The 17,088-nt window shown below is 37.6% G+C and overlaps 1 long non-coding RNA gene across 1 annotated transcript; it reads right to left on the minus strand.

The window, feature by feature from the left end:
- Positions 1 to 224: 224 nt before the first annotated feature.
- On the minus strand, positions 225 to 16,592 carry LOC110342766. The gene is made up of 4 exons (XR_002384933.2): positions 15,804 to 16,592; positions 5,704 to 5,790; positions 2,161 to 2,194; positions 225 to 1,436 (listed from the first exon to the last, which is right to left on the minus strand). It is a non-coding gene; the product is annotated as an uncharacterized LOC110342766 (long non-coding RNA).
- Between the last annotated feature and the right edge of the window lie 496 nt (positions 16,593 to 17,088).

Genomic DNA, 17,088 nt, shown 5'->3' on the forward strand with positions numbered 1-17,088 from the left:
TGAGGATTTCTTCATTCACTAAGACCAGACAATGAAAGAACATACCATATAAAAACACCACTTGACAAACACAGCCACAAACAAAATCAATTATGTGGATGTTTCTCTGTTTGGCCATGCTGAATCATGACTGAGTCTTGTGATTTGCCAATGAGCATTAAATAATATAAGGTAAAGATAAAATAGAGATCAAGTAAATTAAAAAGACAGAAGGGAATAAGCTTTATCAGTAAAAACATGTTTGTGACAGTTTTGATGGCAAGTTGATAAGGTAGTCTGAGGATAATAATCCAAATAGGCAAAACTAAGGCTAGCAATAAAGCTGTGCAGACCAATTCTAATGGAAGATAAGGCTTTAAGAGCCCAGTTCTGAATTCCTACAACTTATAAAATGAGGACTCTGAGATCCAGAGGATCAGAGCAACTTGTGAAAAGTCACACTGCTGATTAGTTACAGTGAGTAGACTAGAAGTTCATACTGAAACTTTCTCGTTAGCATGAGTAATGGCAAGAAAAAGCATAAACCAAGGATACTATTGCCTCCCCATGAAGAAGCTAAGCTGTTCTTCTTAAAGTTTGAAACACTCTGACTACTTCAAAGGTATCATTTTATACCAGTAAAAGTCAAAATCCCATGAATAAAACACATCTCTGTTTACTCATAATTTTAAAACACAATGATAATATATTAGTAAATTTCCTGAAATGAACTCAACCTGCTCTGTGAAAACTAGTTCCATGCCTCAGTTGTTGCCCTATGTACTGAGTGTAGGAAAACAAAGTAATGCTCTTCGAAGAGCGTAGCAAGTATATTGTATTATTTAATACTCCTGTTAGATGATAGTCATTTTTGCAAGTGGCATCTGGCCAAGATTGCAGGTCTCAAAGAGTACCACAACTGTGTTCAGTCATTGCATTTCCCTCGATTAAAAAACCATATTGAGATTTCTGGAACCCACAGCAATCAATCTGCTTGATTAATGAGATTTTTTAAGCTTTTTGTTTTCCTGGCACTGGCTCTTAAAAAAAATGAGATGCTCATTTCCTCCTCCATTTGTGGTTGCTAGGAAAGTGAGAGATTTGGTGATAAATATTTATTATCTTCCAATTCCTGTCTCCCTTATGTTGGGGTTATTGCTTTATTCAGTTCCAGAGCTAAGGAAAATGTATGCCATGTCATTAATAATAAACAAAGCTGTAGTGTGTGTGCAATAATGAATTAAGCTCATCCCAGTCCATCTGTGCATCACCATTCGCAGGCGTCTTGTCAAGTGAAGGTTCTGCAGAATCCACAGGTCCTCCATCCCCTCATTATGGAAGTAATTTGTGGGAGGAGGCGAGGTAAGCCATAAAACATTATTATACAAAGTTAGTAACTCTTTTCCCAGAGAAGCAGCTGGCCGTGAAGTAAAATTCTAGCTTTTGTTGCTTCAGGTCTAGAAAAATCCACAAGGCTCGATTGATCTTGGAGAAGCCTCCCATATAAATTAAGCAGCTGTATAAGGGTACAAATCAGTCTGGATCTGTTCACTTTTCCTTCTTCACTAATTTAGGATGACTCCCTCAAAGTACTAGCAAGTCTTTTCCAAACACCCTTTTGTAAAAGATTTCAATCACAGCCTTTCTACCATTTCCATCCACTATTCATTCCCTAGCAAACAGCACTGTAAGGTCAGTGTTTTGACAATAAAAGTTTGTTCTCTGTTACTTAAAGGCCGCCACACTTATTTGACCTATACTTAGCATAACGTGTGCCCTAGATCATCTGCAGACTTCTTTTTGAGAAGCAATGTCTACAGGAAGCCATCTCCCTGCCCTTGCAATTTCAACTCATCATGTAAAAGTAATAAGTGGAGGAACCTATATAAGCAAGATAACTTTTATAAATATTTTACACAGATGATTGTATGTTTCCATCTAAAATTGTTTCTCCTTAGATTAAAACACCCTGTAACCCCACAGTCAGGGAATGCACAACTAATAAATACTGAAGTGCCTTTATGAGTGGTAATACCATAAGAGGGTTCTTCTAGGGTTTGTTTTCAGAATGCTTTCATTTCCCCTAGTTCACAAGATCCCGAAAGCAACAAGAATAATGTACTAGTCGCTTACTTATCAAGCTGTCAAAAAACAATCCAACCAACATTTCCGAATACCTACCATAGGACTGATGACATGCTCAGTTCCAGAGATGCTAGAAAAATAAGAAACAGAATTTAACAGAAAGGTCAATGTTCTCCCTGAATCGCTTATACATAGCATATTTTAGAAAGCTAAATTAACACAACACTGGACAGGCACGATCATTTTGTGATATAAAGATGAATATATTAATTTTCAATTCTAGTCTTTTAAATTCAAATCATCTATGTCCATACAAGATTTTAAATTCTTTTGAAACTGTGAATAAACTTCAGGGACCACGGCTCTTTTGTGAATCCAATGCTTCAGTCTGTTTATTATAGAGAAATAAATGACAGCAAATCAAATGACCACATATAAACAAATAATGAACAAGAACTGTATTCTTAATTCTTGAGAAGATTTGACAGCTGTAATATAGATGCATTCTATACCACTGGAGTGGAAAACTTCTAGAAACCATCCATCTAAAAGGATGTTTTCTGTTACTTGTTACTTAGCAGTCAAGTCACACAAGGTTAAAAAATATAATTTCCATATTCCTTATCTAAGGGAACTCAATCAAGCAAGACTCCTTTCAACCTTCATTCGGATGAAAAGAAACAGATGTTAAAAACATCTGTCCTACTTCAAAATAATAATAATAAAACCACTACTGTGATAGCAAAGACAGCTCTGGGTCACTCTATGAGACTTTAGTCTCAACAGAAAAGTGTTTTAAAGACAGTTATTGTAGTTAAAATCAAAAATGATACAGCTCAACATTTTAATTATCAACCTGAAAACCTAGCAATTGGTCATCTCTATCCCATCCCACAACATTAGCACTAATATTCCAACTGAAACTTCCTTATTTGCCTTTTGGGGAACTGAAAAATGCCTGAATACTTGACATTTTTGGTGCAGCAACAGTGACATCCAGTGGGTAGCAAGATTACCCCAAAATTTTTTATAAACTCAGAGGGTTACTGTAGTCCCAAAACTGTTGCTGACTACCATGGTCATGCCATATAAGAGTCATACATTTTTTAACTCTCTTGAGATAACTAATTTGTTATTACAACAGTTAATAGAAAAAGAACAGTTGCATCTTGTCTAATTGACCAAAATATTGCTACAGTTTCATCCGGATTCAATGCCACTTGTTCCAGCAATAAATAAATAAACTCAGAAAATTCTTATTATATAAGCAATATTCTTTCAATATTTGCTTGTCTTCTTAGTAAGTTATTTAATTTATACCATTTGATCAACTGAAATATTTCCAAAAGTTTAAGGAAAGAAATTCAAAAGTGTATTTTTATGTATATTTTCATTATGTATATATACAAATACATACTGCATGCATAAGCATATATTTGCATGTATATTGAATGTGTCTTATATATATAGAGAGAGAGGGAATAGGCTTGCATTTTCTGTTGGGTTAGTAGCTAATAGTTACATAAAACAAATACAATGTTCATGGATTTTTCAGACCTTGTTTTAGTCATCTGTTTCTATCACTATCTGAAGCTACTGCTCCCCTTTCAATGTTAAGTTTCTAAGTATACTTCATTATAATTTCTGGGAACTAGGCAACACAGAAACTTAATCACTCTGAAGAAAATAATTGTTTCCCAGATATGAATTCCTCAGGCTTTTTGGGAAGAGGTTAATTGCCTAGACCCTGAGAAACTATCAGAAGAGCCATGGGCATCGCTGAAATTCCTTGGAGGGTAGAATTAAATTTTAAGGTGTTCTGTGGAAGAAACACTGTTACTGCACTAAAAATGTCAAATAGTCAGGCTTTCCTTTTTTGCCTATGAATTCACCTCATTAGCCCAAATGGCGGAGGGGGTAGGGGACAAGTAAGAAACACTCAGTAATTTATCTGGATACTCCTCAAAAAAGTGATCCATCAAATATAAGATCAGATTTACCACATATAAAATCAAATTTTATATAATTTCAAAGTCAGTAGGAAGAATCAAATTCCTGGGCATTGCTATTAACAAGACAGTCTTTCAAAGGCATTAGAATAGGTCCATTAAGTTTTTTAGATGAATTAAATAATATTGTAAAATATACATGTAATTAAAGGTAAATGAACTCAGAAGAATGCATGAAAACATTAAACAAAATGGGAGCCACTCCCAAGATACTTAATCTGTTGAGTTCACCACATTCAGTGTCAGAGCTACCAACTATGTAGCATGGGAAATATGGTCATTCTGGACTGATGCATTTTAAGTGTAAACTGTGTAGTTGATTTAAGGTAATAGTAAAGAACAACAGTATTAAATAATATAGTGAAATAAAAGTCATATATGACAAGCCTGAAGCTAATTTTATTATCTCTGGGCAAATAATGAAAGCCTGAGCCAAAAGTAGGCAAATATGCCCAGCTCATCAATTACCTTCAATATAGTATGAGAGGTTTAGGGAGGGCAATCACACAAAAGAAAAATGACATCCAAACTATAAAGGAAGAAGCAAAACCACCCTTCTGTACAGATGACATGATTTTTATACACAAAAAACCTTTAATGTCTTCACTAAAAACAAAATGCTAAAAATAATAAATCCAGTAAGACAGATGAGTACTAAAATAAATCAGTATTCCTTCTAGATACTGTCAGTGTACTTCATGAAAAAATTAAACAACACACACATACACACAAGCAAACAAAACTCTTTGGTTAGGCATGATGATGCATGTCTTTAATCCCAGCACGTGGAAGGCAAAGGCCACCCTGACCTATAGAACGAGTTCCAGGATAGCCAAGGCCCAAGGCTACACCAAGGAGCTCTGTCTCAAAAACCAAAGAGAAACACAACTTGGGAGTAAGTCTAATCAGAAAAATGAGGGCTTCTAATAGTTCAGCATAAAAGAAAGTGCCATCAACTCTGACAACCTGAGTTTGATCTCCAGGATACACATGTTAGAAGTAGAGAAAGACTCCCACACGTTATCCTCTGACCTTTGCATGTGTGTGTGTGTGTGTGTGTGTGTGCATATGCATACAATATGTAAAAGCCAATTAAGCAATTTTAAGTAAAGAATTTATACACTTTAAACTATAAAACACTGAAGAAAAAGTGAGGAAAGAAAAGTGGAAATATGGCACATACTCATGGATTGAAAGGCTGTTATTTAAATGTTCATACTACCTAAAGTAATTAATAGATTTAGTATGATTGCTATAAAAATATCAGTGATATTCCTCACATAAATAGAAAAAATAATCTAAAATCCTTATGAAACTATATGTAATACATATTAAATAGCCTAAGCATCCTTGAGGAAGATGGAAGTTGAAAGCATCTTATAACCTTAGTTCAAAAGATATCATAAAGCTATAGTAATCAACATCATTAGCTGGGCATGGTGGCACATACCTATATGCTTAACACTTGGGAGACTAAGGCATAGGGATTGTCATGAGTTCCAGGCATTCCAGAGATAGTATCATCTAAACCCTGTTGTCCCTGCCCACCAAAAGTAAAAAACACTGTATCTTCAAAATCCAGATCTTAGCTTAGCTCTTGTCATTGGCATAGCCACACATTATCACTCACCTGGCTAAGAGAAGCTTAACACCAAACGGGTTTGACTCCAACACCCTAAGTTAGGGTTCCTCAGGCTGGCCAAAGAGCTCTCTAACTCTGTAAGGCAATTAAACAGTAAGAGAGAAAGCACAGTAAAAAAAAGATTGGACCCAAAATTATGACTTCACACTCAAACCCCTACAGAGAATGCTTTCAGAGAAGACTTGGCAAAGAAATTATAGCACATTGCTCACAGGACCACTAAGGGAAAACAAGCCCTAGGGATCTTAAACACACTGGTGAAGTGAAAAAGTGCAATAAACAACCAACAAATACCATTTGAACTCATTCACATGTAGAAACTGAAAAAAGAACTCATAAACATACAGTAAAATAATGGTTACCAGAAGCAGGGTTGAGATGGATAGTAGAGAGATGTCAGTCAAAGGTTAAAATTTTTCAGTTAAATAGAAAGGAGAAGTTCAGGAGATCTGTTGTACAATATGGTGATTAGAGTTAATAATATATTGCACACTTGAAAAGGATAAGAAAATGGGTTGTAAAGTGTTTTACCACAAAAATGATAACTATGTAAGGAAATGCATATGTTAATTAGCTGGAGTTAGTCATTTAATGATGCACACATCATTCAAAAGATGATGTTGTACACAGTAAATAGATGCAACTTTATGCCAGTATAAAAATAAAAGTTAGAGATGCAAAAATAGTATCTTGATTATGTGGTAAAATGACAGGATTTCAGATGTACTTGATTAAATACAATACATTATCAAGATTATTTCAGGGGCTGTGAATGTTGTTAAGTGGTAAAGCACTTTCCCAGCAATGCAAGATCACAGGTTCAATACACAACATGGGAAAATTGTATTATATATTTATTCTCATTTTAATGTGGTTACTATTAAAGTGTTTAAATGCAGATGTGCTATACCTCTATTATATAGCATTGCTCAAAGTAATATGCAAGGATGAAAACATATTAGCTCACAAAAAAAATTATTCACAGATAACAATATACCCTTATCATTTAATGTATTTATCTACTCCTCACCTGCCCTAGGGAAGCTTCTTGCTTTTGAAATTCACATTATTTAAGTATATTTAAAATTAAAATTAGTAAATACAATCTCTACGATTACCCATTGGCCATACAGGTACAAGGGAAGAGAGGCATGCAATGGTTAAACATATAAATCCTGAAACAAAAGTAAGCAAAATCCAATTCTAGGCTTGCCCTTTACTAGTTGGACAATGACAAGTAGTTTATTCAAGCTTTTTGTGTCTGTTTCCTTTAATGGAAATAACAATTGAATAAGTGAACATGTTGAGGATTACTATTTATATTAAATCACTCATGACAGAGTGTCAATCACAAAAATATTATTATTAAGAATACATCTAGATTATGATTTATTGACAGCTCAAAGATGAACAATGAACATTTGATACCTCCAAGTATTATGGGAACTTTGAGAAGTATTGACTCTACATACCTTTAAAATTTTAGTGCACTCATCAAATAACACAATTTATATAATAAGCTTTCCTGAGGAAATAAATTATTTGCAATATTTGCTGAATTCATATTATTTGATTCTTTTTCTATGAAATCATCTTTTCCCTTTCCTTTTACTGCTATACTATAACACCTATATCTTCTGTCCTCACTACTCAAAATTTAAAGGTCACCCATTTGAACATTTCACTATTCTATATGGGTCTAAAAAGCAGTTTTCACCTTATTTCCCTTCTAATCCAAAACATTTCTCCTTCCTAAACACATGTGCCCTTTTCAGTTCTGCAACACGTTTCCTGTCTCTCTCACAAACCTCTCCATCTATTTTAGTCTGCCTTGTCCTCCTTCCCAAATGCTCACAGTTCTCGTTCATCCAATTAATGTTTATTGCCTGCTTACATCAAAATCAGGACCCAAAATACCAAGAAAAATGAGACAATAGGGCTATCAGAAGATGGAAAGATCTCCCATGCCCATGGATCAGTAGGATTAATAAAGCAAAAATGGCAATCCTACCAAAATCAATCTACAGATTCAATGCAATCCTCACCAAATTTCCAACACAATTCTCCATGGAAATTGAAAGGAAAATTTTCAGGTTCATATACAAACAAACACACACACACACACACACACACACACACACACTCAAGCTAAACAATCCTGAATAATAAAAAAAACTGCTGGAGACATTACCATCACTGACCTCAAATTGTGCTGCAGAGTTATAAAAACAGCATGGTACTGGCACAAAAACAGACATGTTGATCAATGGCATAAAATCAAAGACCCAGGCATTAAGTTGACACACCCATTGTCACCTAATTTTTGATAAAGGAATCAGAAATACACAGCGGAAAAAATGGACTGGATCTTCAACAAATGGTGCTGGTAAAAAAAAAAAGAATATCTGCATATAGAAGAAAGTAAATAGATCCATATTTATTACCCTTCACAAAACTCAACTACAAATAGATTAAGGAGCCCAACATAAGATCATATATACTTCCCAGGTAGGACCTGGGAAGAAGAGAGGGGGTGAAGAGGAAGAGAGTTGGTCATTGGGGAACAGGAAGTTGAGGGGGTGGGGGTAGAATAGGGGAAAGAGGGAATCATAGGATCGAATACAGATCAGGCACCAGAGCGACCTCGAGTGATCGATCTAAAGGGATAACACCAATTGGCAAGCTAAGCAATAATGGAGAGACCACATCGAATGCCCATTCCTGATAATGAACTTGATGTCTATAACCATCCGGGAGCCTTCATCCTGTGACTGATGGAAGCAGAGGCAAACACACAATCACTGAACTGAACCCAAGGAACCCAGTGACAGAGAGAGAGGAGTGATGAGCAAATTGGCAAAGAATGGGCTGGCAAAACCAGCAGAGACAGCTGATCTGAACAGGGGAGAGCTCTTGGACCCCAGACCGACAGTGGGGAGGCCAGCATGGGACTGATCTGGACCCCCCAAATGTGAGTGTCAGTGAGAAGGCCTGGGCAACCTATGGGGCCCTGAGCTGTGGATCAGTGTCTACCCCTGGTATACAAACAGTCTTCGTGTGCCTATAGCACAAAGAGGGATGCTCTCTCAGCCTGGACTCTTAGGGGAGTGCCTGGACCCTACCCAGAGTAAAATGACAGACTCTAGATATCCTATATGTGGAAGGATTTGGCAATAGGGTGGGAGGGTGGGGGGGGAAGGGGAGTGCCGGAGGAGGGGAGGGAGAGGGAACTGGGATTGACATGTAAAACAAGCTATTTAAAATTAAAATAAAAAATGATAAAAAGATGATATATACTGAATCTGATAGAAGAGAAAATGAGGAATAGCCTTGAACTCATTGGCACAGAAGTCTTTCTGAACAGAACACCACTAACACAGGCACTAAGATCAACAATTATTAAATAGGACCTCATGAAACTGAAAATCTTCTATAAGGGAAAAAGACACTGTCATTTAGACAAAGCAGCAGCCTACAGAATGGGAAGTTTTTTTATCAAGTACACATCCTACAGAGGACTAATATTCAAAATAAATAATTTTTTAAAAACTAGCTATCAAGAAAGCAAAAATCCAACTAAAATGGGATATGGATTTAAACAAAGAACTCTCAAAACAGGAAACTCAAATGGCTAAAATACTCAACATCCTTAGTCATTGGGGAAATACAAATCAAAGCTATGATATTTCATCTTATATCCATCAGAATGGCTAAGATCAATAAAACAAGTAACAGCTCATGCTGGTGATAGAGTAAGGGGAGCACTAATCCATTGCCTGTGGAAGTGCAAGCGTGTACAGCTACTATGGAAAAAAAGTGTAGAGTTTCCTCAAGAAGATGGGAATCAAGGTACCACTCAGGCATATACCCAAAGAACGTTCCATCCCACTACAGAGACACTTTCTCAATGATAATCGTTGCGGCAGCTCTTTTCAAAAAAGCCAGAAATTGAAGCACCGATAGGTGAACAGATAAAAGAAATGAGGTACATTTACATAATGGAGTATTACTCAGCCATTTAAAAATTAAATCATGAAATTCATAGCTAAATTGATGGAACTAGAAAAAATGTCATCCTGAGCGAGGTATCCCAGACCCAGAAAGGTAAATATGGTATGCATTCACTTTTATGTGGATATTAGCTGTTAAGTCAATGATAAGCAAGCTACAATCTGTAGAATCAGAGAGAATGGGTACTAAGTAATAGACTAGGGACACAGATAGATCTCATTAGGAAAGGGAAATAGAATAGTTATGAATGGACTAGGAGGAGAGACAGGAGGTATCACACAGGGAGTGGGAAGGAAGAGAGGAATGACAGAGGATAAGAGAAGGGAGAGCTAAAGTCAAGGAGCATATGAGGGGTAGTATGGAAACCTATTACAATATAAGCATCCCAAAATATATACATATATGAAGGTAATCACAAGAGAAACAAAGCCCTAACTGGACACCTCTCATTATCAAATGAAGCCTCCAGAACTGTGAATTGGTTACTGCTAATTGAGTTTTGGCTGAAGGGGTCCCATGGGAACCTCCACACAACCCAAGCTGTTGCTGAAGCTATAGGCAGCTCTCCACAAACTATCAACAAGACCCTATTGCTGAAAATAATAACTACACAACTCATTGAACATGGAAAGGTATAGCTGGTGCCTACATAGAGCCTTCACACCTCTTTACTAGTATTCATGGTACTGGAAGGTATTCTGTTTACTACCAAAGAAGGGAGAAAGGTAAACACCAAGCCACTTATAAACCCTTTGATCAAAAATGGTGTCCTGCCTGCAATACACATCAGTGCAATGATGGCACAAAACTTGTGGAAGCAACCAACTCATTATTTTGACATGATGGAATCTATACCCAATGCTGCTTAGGTGGCCAAGAACCTGAGACTAGTCCATGGACCTAGGGGAAAACCAAATACTACTGTTCTACTAAAGAAACATAGCAATAAAATGATTCCTAATGACAGCCAGCTGTACTCATTGTGATATGAGTGCCTTTCTCAGCCATAATCATAGAAGTTTCCTCCTAAAGCAGATGTAAACAAACACAGAGATCCATACCCAGAAATATACAAAGACTGAGAAACCTTAGAACACCCATCCCTAAACTGGATGTCTCTCTCAAATCCCTCCCCTTAAGGCTCAGGGAATCCCATGGAAGAGATGGCTAAAAGATTGTAAGATGGGGCTGCAAAGATGGCTCAGTGGTTAAGAGCCCTGACTGATCTTCCAGAGGATCCAGGTTTGAGTTCCAGTACCCCCATCATGACACATTACCATCTATAATTCTAGTTCCAGAAGATATGAAGAACTCTGTAGGCATGTGGTACACAGACATATATGCAGGCAACACCCATACATATAAAATGAAAATAAGTAAGTAAGTAAGTAAATAAAAAAATAAATAGTCTTTTTTAAAGAGTATAGGAGCCAGGAAGTATGGAGGACACCAAGGAAACAAGGTCTTCTAAACACAGCAGAACCAATGCACATATGAACTCCCAAAGAGTGAGGCATCATGTATAGGTCCTACATTGGTATGCATCAGATGGGTCCAAGTGCTGAGAGAAGAAGTGGTTATATGCCTGACTCAGGAGCTGTCTTCAGCTAATAACCACCAGCAAATGAAAAACTTAGTTTTCTCCAAGGGAATCTCCCTGGAGAAGTAGCTACTCTTAAGGGCTTCATGCCCAGAAGTGGATAGCCAACATAAAATAAATTCAATGACATCATTGGAGGTTCCCTGTATCATAATGTTATGCCAGAGCTTTTTTTTAATCTTACAGGTCTTTTGCATATATATTATGGGTTTCAGTGGATTCCTATGAGTGCGAGCATGTATGTCTCTGCATCTGCAAGTGTTTCTTGTGCTCTTTGCCTTCTGTTTGTTTTGCCCCATTTGGATGGGTTTTTTATTTATCTTATATTTTATTATTATCTATTAGATGCCTGTTTGTTTTCTAATGTGAGACAGAAAATGGGTGGATCTGAATGGAAGGGAAGGTAAGAAGAAACAGGGAGGAGTCAGGGGAGAGCAAAACATAATTAGAATATATTGTAGGGAAAATCTATTTTCAGTAAAATATTATTTTAAAAATTCTTCAGAGAAATGAGTGCCATGAAACATAAACCAGGGCACTACAGAATTCATTTTGTCATGTGCTTGTGCTTTGATTCAAACTGATAAGCATGTCCTTAATAAGAACTCAAGCATCAATCATGCTACTAAACTTGTAATGAGACTGTTAGTACTGGTTGAACAAGCAAATATAAGCAATATTTTTGTCATTTATATCCCATCTTTCTCTCACATTTTCTATCACTTTGGCCTCCCAAGATTCAACTTTTGCCATTCATTATTACATGGAATAAATAGGAGAAAAACACCCTTATATGACATACGCTATACCCCACCTCACAAACCTATTGTTACATTTACTGTTAATTCTCAACTCAAGAGGCTCTAGGGTCACCTAGGAGACAAGCTTCCCCCAAGCACACCTGTGAGGTACTATCTATGTTAGCTTAGCCTATGGTCATGCTTGTGTGGCTTTATTTTAATAATGTTGGGAGTCACCAAATGTGAGTAGAATCATTCTCTGGCTGGGTTCTTGGTCTATGTAAGTGGAGCAAAGGAACTTATGAAACAGCACACATTCATGCCTCCTTGCTTCCTGATTGTACGTGTGATGTGAGCAGTTGCTTCATGTCCTTGTTGCCTTGATTTCCCCACCACAATGGACTATCTTTTTTAGTTTCTATTGAAAATAGCTGTTTTTCACAATATATTTTGATCAAGGTTTTCTCTCCCTCATCTCCTCCCAGATTCTTCCTATGTCCTCACCCATCCAACTCCACAACTTCTTTCTCTGACTTTAGAAAACAAATAGGCAAATAGAAAAAAAATACACCAGACTAAAATAAAACAACAAAAATGAAGAAGCATGAGAAACACATACACACAGAGACACAGGAATGATGAACATATGAATATTATAATAATTATATAATTTTTAACTGCAAACTGAAATAAACTCTTTCCCTCTTAAGTTGCTTTATTGAGATATTTTATCAAAACATGGGAGAATAAACTAAGATACCACCAACCATATACTTATGAGGCAAAGTGTCATGTAAGCATAATATACTGACCCATAGGTCTTCACTTCTTTAAGATTCAGCTGTCTCCAAAGTGTTTAGATCATAGCAAGTGTAATTCAAAACACAAGCATAGTCACTGTTGACATTTTCATATAGATTTTTCTGTCAAACTCATATATACATATATATGCATACTGTTTCTAAAATAAGATAATAAAATCTAATAAATAGAAGCTGTAGAGATGGTTCAAAAGTTAAGAACACTAGCTGCCCTTCCAGAGAATCCAGGTGCAATTCCCAGCACTAACATGTGTATCTCCAGTGCCAGGGGATCCAATGCAAAATACCCCATACATATAAAATAATCGATTTTAAAAATCTTAGCCATAATTGCTGGGTGGTGGTTGCACAGGCCTTTAATCTCAGCACTCCAGAAGCAAAAGCAGTCGGATCTCTGTGAGTTTGAGGCTAGCCTGGTCTACAAATCGAGTTCCACAGAGAAACGCTGTCTCAAAAAAACAAAAACAAAAAATCTTAGCCAATAATCAAGAAGTAGTATGAGAAACTGAGGTCCTTTGCCAAGTTTTTAATGTAATTTTTAGTTTTAAAAATCGTACAGTCTCTCTCATTATCTTCAGATGTGAGTACATATGTTGGAGAAGCTGCACAAACCACAAAATAAAAAGGAATCATTGTTGTGGTGGGGTAGGGGATGGTAGAGAGGGGGATGGTAGACTAAAATGATCTATGATGAAAATGGGAAGGGGGCTCTAATTAGGGAGGGAGATGGAGACAAATACAGAAGAAGGGAAGAGGGTAAAATAATAGGATATCAGGGAAAAATCATAAGGAGTCATACTATTAACTATTTACCTAAAAACTATAATACACATAAGTCTATGAATATGTGTGTGTGTCTGTCTGTCTGTCTGTATGTGTGTGGGGGATGGGTAGATGTGAAATTTTCTCATATGGGCTGACAATTTTCCCTCCAAGAGCCAAGATCAAAACTCCCAACACCAGGCATGAGAAGCCCTCTTTTGAGGTATTGGTCAGGGTTATCCAAGAGATTCCCAAGATATATGGACTATTGCTATTGCTCTTGCTCTTCATTGCCCTTCCCCTCCACCTCACCCACCCCACCTCGACCCCCGCAGAGGTAGAAAGTAAGTTCCTATTGCTTAAAATACTATGCCTTTCAGACACAGGGCTAAGAAGCCCCTGAGCTGGAACTGACTTTAATGCCTCTTCCCTGAGGACTAGTTTTTATGGTGGCAGAAGGTACCATGCAAGCTCCCAGAGGAGGGAGACAACAAAGAGTCCTACCCAACTATGATGTCTATGAACCATATCAACAAACCAGCATGGCACAATGATCCTAAGGTTATAATAGTGACACACATACCGTGGCAGTAACCAACAGCTCTCTAATTTAATTTAAAACCTGCTCAACAAGAGGGAAGCCATGCCTACTACTGGAAACCTAGCCAATTACTCAGTACTAGTGAAGTCATGGATCTTGAAGAAACTACAACCACTTTACAAAAACAGCACAATTTCTAATTATCTAAACATTTCTCCTTACACCCACAAATACATTTAGTATTTTCCCCTCACCAATGAAATGTTTCTTGGCAACAGACAGAGATCACTACAGAAGACCACAACCAATCAAACTGTAGAGCTATGGAGCCTAGTCTCAATGGACACATGTACAAAATTTCCCCACACCTGAAGCTCAGGAAACATTACAGAAGAGGGGTGGAAAATTGTAAAAGCCAGCAGATCAGGGAGTTTGCTGTGAGGTTGTATTTTGTAGTAATGAGAGAAACTACATTCAGAAAGTCTCACCAACGTGAAGTCCATGGGAGGAAAAGACCACAAGGCCTCAACCCTACACAGAGAACCACAGGTAACTAAAGAATGCTGAGAATGGGAGAAATGGTCTTCCCCAGGGAAAAGCACACTAACTGGTTATCCAATCCCAAATGGTCAGCCAAGAAAACATATATACAGATGTCTTAGTTTGGGCTTCTACTGATGTGATAAAACACCATGACCAAAAACAAGAAAGGGTTTATCTCACTCACAGTTCAGTCATCAAAAGCAGTGAAGGCAGGAACCTGGAGGCAGAAGCTGATGCAGAGACCCATAGAGGAGAGCTGCTTACTTCCTCTCCAAGGCTTGCTCAGACTGTTCACTTACAGAACCCAGGACTACCATCTCAGGAATGGCACCACCCGCAGTGGGCTGGGCCTTCCTCCATTAGAAACTACTTAAGAAAATACCCTACAGGCTTGCCTACAGACCCATTGTATGGAAGTGTTTTCTCAACTGAGGTTCCCTCCTCTCTAATGACTCTAAGTTGTGTCAAATTGGCATAAAACTAGCCAGAATAACTGACCCCTTGTCAACTGGACACACAAACACATCACTTTTCAATTATAACCTTTCCTTTCTCATTTATCCCTAAGATGGTATCATAATATAAAACATAAATAACTATAGAAGTCCCACAGTCCCTACAAATTAAATTAAAAAAACATTAAATATTCAGAATCTTTAAAATATTCTATCTAGAACCAGGCATTGGTGACACACGCCTTTAATGCCAACACTGAGGAGGCAGAGGCAAGCGGATCTCTGTGAGTTCGAGACCAGCCTAGTCTAAAGAGTGAGTTCCAGGACAGGCTCCAAAGCAATACAGAGAAACTCCGTCTCAAAAAACCGAGAGAGAAAGAGAGAGAGAGAGAGAGAGAGAGAGAGAGAGAGAGAGAAACTTTTTAAAAATATACCCAATCTATTTAAAAGTCCAAAATTTCTTTCAAAAGTTCACAGTCTTTAAGCTGCCTTTAAGTGGTTTTAACCTGTAAAAATAAATATTAATTTAAATACTTTCTTCAAGAAGGAAAAAAACAGGGCACAGTCATAATCTGAACCAAGCAAAACCAAACCCCAACAGTGTAAATAACTCACTGTTCAACTGTCTGGGATTCATCATGGTCTTCTGGGAGTTAGGTCACTTCTCCAGCTTCTCACCCTGTAGCACACACAGCTTGTTTTCAAGGCTTCAGCTAGCTCCACTCCACTGCTGCTGCTGTTCTTGGCAATCATCCCATGCCACTAGCATCTCCAAAATGCCAGGGTTTTCTGCTTCAACTTGGGCACGCTTTCACCAATAGCACCTCTTAGGCTCTCTTTGGGGACTCCAACCCTGTCACATAGTGCCAAACCTCAGATGCTCTCCATGACTCCTTCATGCTTTCGAAGCCAGAACCACCTAGGAGACGCTTACACTACCAAGTTCAGCTGTCAGTAAAACCTTGCACGTTTCTGGAACACAGCTTCTATGTGTTAACTCTCAGGAAACACTTCCCAGAAAATTTCACCTCAGTGATGCTGGTCTCTTCTTAATTACTGCTAATTTCTTAGCTCCAGCTGACCAGCATCAAGTATCCCGGCAAAGCAAAGTTTTCTCTTTAGTAGTTCTGGTATCTTGTTAATCGCAGCTGATTCTTCAGTCTTAGCTAATCAAAACCACAAAATCTTAATTCAAAATAACAAATGGCCCCAATAGAGTCTGTAAACCTCCCTCTGAAACTTCACAAGGCAGGCCTCCATCATCTGCTCTGCTCTCAACATTCTTCATTTCCAGGCTCCTATAGAACATACCACTGAGCCCTCAACACTCAATGGCTTTTCTAACTCAAAGTTTTAAAGTCAAACAACGTGATCATGTCTGTCCCAGCAATACCCCACTATCCAGGTACCAACTTGTCTTAATTAGGGTTACTACTGCTGTGATGAAACACCATGACCAAAAGCAACTTGGAGCATAAAGACTTCATTTCACTCACAGTTCTTAGGCTCCACAGTTAAATCTTATGGAAGCATTTCTCAATTGAGGCTCCCTCTTCTCAGATGACTCTAATTTGTGTCAAGCTGACATAAAACTATCCAGTACAGCAAATAATATTATACAGGCTGAATAAGTTATACTTAGAAACATCTGTATATACATATACAGGTTTCCATGTAACAATAATAAATGAATCAAGAGGCCATGATTTTGAAAGAGAGTAAGAAGGGATATATGGTAGGGTTTGAGAGGATGGGAGAAATGATGTAATTATAACATAATCCACAAAATAAAAGACAAATGGACATGAAAGTAGAGGGTGCTCCATTTTGGGAAGATTAGCAGCAGTGGAGGGAAGGGAACAAAAGAGGGTAAGGTGTGGAGGATGAATAGGATTAAAAT

The sequence above is a fragment of the Mesocricetus auratus genome, unplaced genomic scaffold (genome assembly GCF_017639785.1).
Source record: "Mesocricetus auratus isolate SY011 unplaced genomic scaffold, BCM_Maur_2.0 Super-Scaffold_100003, whole genome shotgun sequence".
NCBI classification, from domain to species: Eukaryota; Metazoa; Chordata; class Mammalia; order Rodentia; family Cricetidae; genus Mesocricetus; species Mesocricetus auratus.